This window comes from Rhamphochromis longiceps, linkage group LG3, assembly GCF_057381845.1.
Source record: "Rhamphochromis longiceps isolate RC_006_pf linkage group LG3, R_longiceps_female_GT1.1, whole genome shotgun sequence".
NCBI lineage: Eukaryota > Metazoa > Chordata > Actinopteri > Cichliformes > Cichlidae > Rhamphochromis > Rhamphochromis longiceps.
In genome coordinates, this window is record NC_140559.1 from 4,909,898 (window position 1) to 4,918,320 (window position 8,423).

The following is an 8,423-nucleotide window of genomic DNA, read 5'->3' on the forward strand; positions in this document are numbered from 1 at the left end:
TCTGTAGAGATAAAGTGACTTCGTACAGCCCCGTCTTCAGTCTTGTGGAGATGATCTCGATGCTTTGGTGGATGTTACTAGCTCCTGTGCAGTATTTTGTAAAGACATGATTATACCCCGTAAGCGCGTTAAAATTTACGCTAACAATAAGCCATGGGTCACTAAAAGTGTCAAATCCTGTTTAAGGAAAAAGAGACAGGCCTTTAAAGAGGGGCTGTTACCGATTTTCAGACAGCTACCAAGGAAATGAAAATCGAGATCTTGAAAGCAAAACAGACAAAAACCTTCTTGAAAGCAAATTTGCTGCAAAAACTTTTGGGTCTGCCTGGACTTGTATGAAAACCATAGCAGGGTTTCAAAATCCCCAGAGCAGCAGTCAGGTCATTTTAGATGTTTTAATTCAGACAGAGATTTTCAAACGCTTTAAACATGTTTTATGCTCGTTTTAGTTCTTCTGATTTCAGCGAGGATATTTGGGAACTGAAACAGAAACTGAGAGATACTCAGCACTTTATCATTGAACTCAGCGATGTTAAAAAGGCCTTTCATACAGTCAATGTGAACAAGAGCCAGGTCCTGATAATATTAGTGGCCGCCTAATTAAATCTTGTGCTGATGAACTCAGGCCTATATTTCAGGTTATTTTTAACAAATCCTTGCAAACACAACATGTGCCCTCTCTTTGCAAAGAAGCAGTCGTGGTTCCTGTCCCTAAATCTAAACGACTTCAGGCCTGTTGCCTCACTTCAGTTGTCATGAAAGTCTTTGAAAAAATCATCAGAAATGTGATTATGAAGAGACTGAAGGTCAGCTGGATCCAATGCAGTTTGCATACAGGCCCAACAGAGGAGTGGAGGACGCACGTTTGACTTTACTAAATCTGATTCTTAAACATGTACAGAGTAAAGGGACTTTTGCAAGACTTCTTTTCATTGATTTTTCTTCGGCTTTTAATACAACACAGCCCCATATTTTAATTAAAAGACTTTTAGAACAGTTTGAAATCAGGAAAAACCTGCTGGGCTGGATTTTAGATTTTCTAACTGACAGGTCACAAAGAGTGAGAATAAATGGGGTTCTGTCTGACCCAGTGTTCTCCTCCACAGGTTCTCCTCAAGGCTGCGTCCTATCGCCCTTATTATTCACTCTCTATACAAACATGTGTCAGGGCAGACATGAAAACAGGGTCATTATTAAATATGCAGATGACTCTGTTATTGTCAGCTTACTGAAAGAGGGTGAAACTAACCACGGCCCAGTCATTGATGACTTTGTTCAGTGGTGGGAGGAGTCTTATCTCCAGCTGAACATATTTAAAACAAAAGACATGGTTGTTAATTTTAGGAAACAACAAAATGGGCACGGAGTCACTTTAATTAAAGGTCAGAAAATAGAGCAAGTACAATCATATAAATATCTTGGGACCATAATCAATGAAAAACTGAACTTTGATCAAAATTGCAAATCAGTTTGTAAAAAGGGTCACCAGCACCTTTATTGCCTTAGGAAACTTGTTCATTTCCACATTGACCAAAAAATGTTAACTTTGTTTATCGTTCTTTTATTGAGTCTGTTTTATCCTTTTGTTTGGTGGCATGGTTCGGTCAGACCTCTGTCACAGAGAAAAACTCTCTGAATCAGATAGTGAGATGGTCCAGTCGTCTGATAGGTGAGCCACAGTCTTGTTTAGCCTCCCTGTACTCTGAGCAGGTACAGAGGATGGCTTTATCAATCCTTAAAAATGGTTCCCATCCTCTAAGGGGTGAATTTCAGCTTCTTCCCTCAGGACGGAGGTTTCTATTTCCGAGATGCAGGACAAAGCGTTATAAAAACAGCTTTGTCCCCGTTGCTGTCACTGAATTAAATAAGAACTGTTTTTGATTCGAAATATTAAAGTATGTGTCACAGTGAGCTTTATATATTTACTAGGTATGTGTGTTTTTAAAGGGATGTCAAATGCTGTCATTTGTCTGTAAAGCAAATTTACCTTGCCTTTGGGTATAAATAAAGTTACCTTACCTGCAGACGCTGTGCGCAGAGGTTCAGGAGCAGAAGTCCCGTTGTAAACATATCACGGCAGACCCGACGATGTTTGCATGAACGCGCTTTTTTTAAAAGTCAGGTCAAGGCTCCAAAAGCCCAAAGGCGATATAACAGTTTGTGTTTGCTACATGGATCATTGTAGCTCAGCTTTCCTTTGTTATATTTCTTTAAGAGCTCAAAATGTGTTCATTACATAAATCAAATGTAATTTTCTCTGTAGCACTTCATGGATTTCATAAGCAACACACTGTAGTTGTTCACACAAAGCATAAAGGTAAAAACAATATACACAGTGTTATCTTCATTTTAGATGTCACAAAGTATTTGCGGCTCCCAGTGTTTTCCCGAACCCTGACCCTTTGCGTGGAAACCGGGTCCAAAAGGCTCTTTGGGTGTTAAAGGTTGCTGACCCCTGCACTAGGCCCAACTGACACATATATTTGATTCCAAATACAAAAAATAATGTGTAACCTGCTGGAAGAATGTAGGAGGTTGAGACAGGATCTCAACACTTGGTGTCTGCAACAAAAGACAACAATATGTGGGCCGATCGTGGCTCAAGAGTTGGCAGCTCGTCTTGTAATCGGAAGGTTGCCGGTTCGAGCCCCGGCTTGGACAGTCTCGGTCGTTGTGTCCTTGGGCAAAAAAGCACTTTGGGGTCCTTAGGGACGAGTAAAGCGCTCTACAAATACAGGCCATGTAATGGCAGAAACATTCTCTAGTGTAAATCCTGACTAGTTCATTAACTACAGATCAGTTTCAGTGAACATTATTCACAGAGGGATCTGAGTTCCTTATACCAGACTCTACAGAAACTGTAACACTGTACAGCTCTGCGACCCAACAATATGACAACAATGTAACACACACTAGAATCATCAAATAAAGCCCCACTAACCACTAGAACTAACTAACTAGCACTGGACACTTGCATATTAGAGATTTCTACCACCATAGGAGGCGAGATATCATCCTTGAACCAGAGCATCCAGCCCTCAATTTCGGACATAAAAAGCGACGTGGCCAGGCATGATAACACTTTGACTGAACTGCAGGACTGTGCCTCGAACCACTCTGACACCATCGCCACTCTCCAGGCCACTGTGGAGCGTTTGTCTGCGGAGGTAAAGAAGTTAGATGAGAGATGTGGAGCTCTTGAGGCACTCCAGGAGGAATAATTTAAGAACTGCAGGAATACCAGAAGGCACAGAGGGACCCAAGATGACTGAGTTGGTTCACACCTGTTGGCGGAGGCGCTATCTCTCGAGGAGAAGCCACTCATCGATCGAGCACATAGAGCGAATCGCCAGCGTCCCAAACAAAGTCATCTTCCTCGGCCCATCATCTTGAGATTGCACTACTACCACATTGGTGAGGAAATTCTGCTGAAAGCTGCAGAGAACAAGAACCTGATGTATAAGGGTTTTTAAAATAAACATCCTCCCAGATTTCCCTCCCTCTGTTGGAAACGCAGAGCCGCATTTGCAAATATGAGAGGAAGACTACGTGGGATGACCGGCGTCAGGTACAGACTGCTATACCCTGCAAAGCTGTTAGTGACCCATGGTGATGTGAGGAAAAGCTTTACCGATCCCAAAGAGACCGTAGACTACGCGGAGAAGCACCTCTCCCACCCACCTTCAAATGTATTAAAAGCAAGGATATATCTATATGTCTAACGCTGACACAGCACTGTGTTTCTTCTTTTCCCTTTATATTCCATGTAAAGGTGAATATGGAGCGTTTATGGAGCTCGTTTATTGACCAGCTGTCAGTTAGAAGGTAAGAGTTACTAGGTTAACAGAGGTTAGCAGTAACAGTACGGGGAAGTATATTGTGTTGTTCTTTTGTTGGTTTTTATTTTATCCTACTTTACTTTGTTATTTTGATTTTACCTGTTGTGAGTGCTTCCCGTAATTCTCCTTTTTCTTGCGCCGCTGCGGCCAGAGTTCACAACATTACATATTTTTGTATCTATAAACAGGAAGCTGACACTCTCCAGACTTTATCAAAGGTGTGAGCGTCACAGCAGAGGCCTTTGTGTCAACGTAGCTGAAGACAAAACACAGAAACACATGAAGGAGATTTTCCTTGCCTGGATTTTATACAAATATTCTGCAGTACATCAAAAATGAAAGAAAACCATTAGTCAACATATGAACATCACCTCTGAAGTTACAGAGCTTTGATTGGAGACACAGCTGAGCGTTTTGCATTTTGCATAATTAATTACATAATTAATTATGTAACCATAATTAAATGGTTACATCATCTTTAAAGTCCCCAGAGATCAGGAAAAGGGCCTGAGGGTGCTGTGTTTGGAGTCTGCTGGTTACAGTGTGCAGGACCTCACAGGCTGCTGCAGCGTTAGCAGAGGGCGGGACATACACAGCTATCATAATCACGTGTGTAAACTCTCGTGGTAGATAGTACGGTCTCATGCTAACCGCTAGCAGCTCAATGTCCTTACAGCGTAGCGTCTCTTTGATAGAGAAATGCCCAGAGTTACACCATCTATCGTTCACAAACACAGCCAGACCCCCTCCTCCCTTCTTACCACTCTCCGCTGTTCTGTCATAAGAGGCTCAGCAGCTAAAGCAGCACACCTGGGTCTCCCAGCCTATTAAAAGCAGCCCTTTGCTTCACCTGCTTCACTAAACATTATTATTTTAAGCAGAGTGGTGTGATTTATGTAGGCATTGCTGTGTGACAGGATGACTTTTCTTGCACACCCACCAAATGAGGGCGCACATGCTTCCACGCCCACTGGTGACTGCACACATCCTTTCAAGGAAGCATTTCATTCATCCCTAACAAATGGAACAAAACACTGTGCAGCGTGTTCAGGTTTGAACGTGGCCCTGGCCTCTCTCTGCATCCACCTGGCACATGCAACACACATCCACTCCCTGCTGAGCTGCTTGTATTTGATGTGTTGAAGTTTTGGTAAAGTTTGAATAAATTCCACTTTATTTATAGGAACATTTCATCTGTGGACTCCTGCTTCCCCTCTCCTTGAGCCAGTTTGTGACGGGAACATGACATAAGAAAAGTAATTTATCCCTTTTTGATTCTGTGTATCTGGCGCTCATCCAGTGAGTTCACACTTGGCAGAAACAGACTGAATTTGTCTGGAGAACTTTGGCTTCAGCCAAGTTAGATAAACACACTGTGTCTCTGTCAAAACAGCAGTGTAGTTGTGGCACCCCTGTGAGGGAATGACCACATGAATATTATTTTGTGTAAAACACTCATGTAACGGGACATTTTTCATTGCTATATGTATTTATTTTCAGTTTCTTTAAGAGGATATAAAATCCATGTAACAGGGATTCATTTTATGTTAGAAAGCAGTGAGGGCGGAACTTTGGTGCTTGCTCCGGGGTTTCGGGGAGCAGTAAGTGGAGCCCACCTTCCGCTGCTTCCTCAGACACGTTCTGGAGGAAAGCAGAGACGCATCGTGTCTTCCTTACTCTGCTCTTCACCTGCTTTTACAGGTCGGTACACGGTGCTCGCACCGAAAATGTTGTTTATTGTCACCATGGTTACCCACGTTAATGTGAATGGGAGAGTTAAGGCGGTCCGCCAAAGTTATTTATATGTAAACACGGGAGAAAACCAGAGGAGTGTCCCGCGCGACCGCACCGCGAGCCCGCTCGTTAGGTGGAGCGCTCGTGAAGCAGAGTCAGTGCGCTCCTATGCTCTGTGCAAACGTGTTGTAATGCTCCAATCAAATCAGTTCTGTGAGATGTGAATGTTAATAGTTCTGTTAAAGTGACTGAGTAGATTAGCTAGTGTAACACAAGCACTCTGAGCAACTCTGTGTAGCTAACAGAGGCATTCATGGGTTGATTCAACAAGCTGTGTTTCATGATGCACTAAATAGTGATTTTGCCAGTAAATTACTGGAGGGAACAAATGTAATGTATTTACCAATGCTGTTATTGAATAGAACTGTTTAGCCAGTAAGACACTGCAGAAGACAATGTGATGTGTTTATTGATATGATAAAAGGATGTAGCTGTTATGGAAAGAAGTGTGAACTTGAGAAACTGAACCAGTTAAAAAGAGTATATTTCACTGATGTTGTGAAATAAGTAAATGTCATTGATGTGAATGAGGAACCAGCTGAACAGTATATTGAAAGCTCATGTTTAGTGTTTTATAGCATTTATTTGTGTGAAATAAATCAGACTCAGACACGTTCTGGAGGAAAGCAGAGACGCATCGTGTCTTCCTTACTCTGCTCTTCACCTGCTTTTACAGGTAACATATTTGTCATCGAGGTCTTCATCCTTGGGACCCGTAACATAGTAACTTCTTCATTGTTATACTTCTATAGTTTTCCCATTTTGTGAGCTGTGGATGTGGAAAGTGTCTCAGTGACACATCCACATGAAAACGGCGTTACCTTCGTTCATTTGCACGTCAAATGAACGAGCTGTTTGGACTTTAACGTCACAGCTGATGCTTCGATACTCGAACTCAAGAGTTCAGCTTCCACTCAGAGGTACAAGTACACACAGCAAAGATAAACGTGTACACAAGGTGGAACCCACAAGTGCACAGCTCCAACCAGAGATGGGCAGTAATCCGATTACTTTTTTCAAGAAACGAGTAAAGTGAGGGATTACTATTGCAAAAAAGGTAATTAGATTACTGTTACTTTCCCGTAAGCACGCTGCGTTACTGCGTTACTAAAACCGCAGCTGTGTGCAGATGAACAATGGATAATCTATCGAGTGTGGAGAGAGTGTGAGCGTGCAGCGTTTAAAGCGTGGAAGCACTGACCTTACTTTGAGTTTGACTCTGTAAAAAGTGACAAAAACATTAGCGTCCGCTGTTCACTGCGTGGGAAGACAACATGCTCACTCACTATGTGTTAATGGGCATGCTTATTTATAACTTTGATAAAATGTCATAAAAATAATTCCATGCCAGCTCACCATTGGTGATCAGGTAGTTTCTGTTCCAGTTCCAGTCCCATAAATCATGAAGCTTGCTGCCAGAAAAGCTTCAAATCTCCTTTGAAAGCTGTTTGTGGTCTTGATTGTGGGAGCTTCAGTTGTCTGACTCCAGCTGCCACACAGTGCTCACTGATATCATTTGCAAAAACCCCAGTGTGACAATATTTATCAGTGAAGCAGAAATCAGGAAGTGACGACTTTTCTTTGAACATTTGCTAAGGCTAAGCTGTGCTTTCTACCACAGTTGGGAATTTCCTGGTTTACAACAAATTATTGTGTCAACACCGCATAAGATTTCAAACTACAGGAAAATCACTGGAGTTATAAGAGGCAGACAACGACACACACACCACATGCATGCTGTTGCTATTTATTGTGGATTAACCTGTCAAGGGCAAGAACAAAATAATTCTGCCTCAAATACAGGAAATCATAGCTTTCCTGTATTTCCTCCATTGTTGGCATGCTGGTTAGTGCTGTTGCTCCACAGTAAGAAGGTCCTGGGCTAAATTATCCATGAATGTAAACGGCTGTGTGTTTCTATCTGATAGACTGGTGAGCTGTCCAGGGTGTACCCTGCCTGGTAACCTATCACTTCAGGGTTATTTCCCAGCCCTGCTGCAACCAGGATAGAGATAGGAGGATGGTAGTTGTTGTAGACCCATTCAATTTCAATTGAAGGATTAAAATGTTCCAGGAGCTCAACTTACTCCATCTGAACATGTTTCAATCGTGTTTTATGAACACAACATGCAGGTTTACTGAATATGAAAAGGTTGTGTTGATTTAACTCAGTTGTTTAAGTTTCTGCCAAAGCAAAACCTTTGTGTGCAACCAGTGTCCACTATTGAATCAAGTAAATCCAACATGTTTTTGTCAGTGCAAAAGGAGTTACGGTGCCTGTATTCCTGCACAATATTGTCCCGGGAGGGAGGAAAACTTTCTGGTGAAGTTTTGGTTGATTTTTGGGTTTTGCTTGACACTAGGTTGATTTTATCAGTGAGGTTTGGATTGTTTTCTTTCTCTAAGAGAGAGAAAGATGGTTTTATGCTTGGACATGTTTGCAATGGGCCCCAGTATTTGTTACTTTATTAGTATTTTATTGGTTGCGTTTGTTTGTGCTTTTGTTACAGTGCACTGAGATAAGAACATCTGAGAGGTGTGATCCACCGGTGGTGATATTTTGGTATTTTGTGAGTTCCCGATTTAACAAATCAGCTCTTTAATCCAGACCTGAGAGGTTGAACTTTAAAGCGCTATAAAATATTCTTACTGGAAACAGTGGCAAAGTGTTTTTCTCCATGATTATAATGAGCTTGGGAGAAATTCACTTATATGTGACATTGATCACATGAGAAATCCTGAGCCTAAAAGGATTGCAGCGAGTCAATCCAGTCCAAAAACAAGGAGCTG

General features: G+C 41.9%; 1 protein-coding gene across 5 annotated transcripts in view; it reads left to right on the forward strand.

Annotated features, from left to right (window-relative positions):
- The first annotated feature begins 5,489 nt into the window (after nt 1-5,489).
- Nucleotides 5,490-8,423, forward strand: part of LOC146672607 (uncharacterized) — a 54,826-nt gene continuing 51,892 nt past the window's right edge. For all 5 annotated transcript variants that reach the window (XM_085401294.1, XM_085401292.1, XM_085401297.1 and 2 more), the window contains exon 1: nt 5,490-6,309. The gene's annotated coding sequence lies outside the window, so the exon portion shown is untranslated. The remainder of the gene's footprint in view (nt 6,310-8,423) is intronic.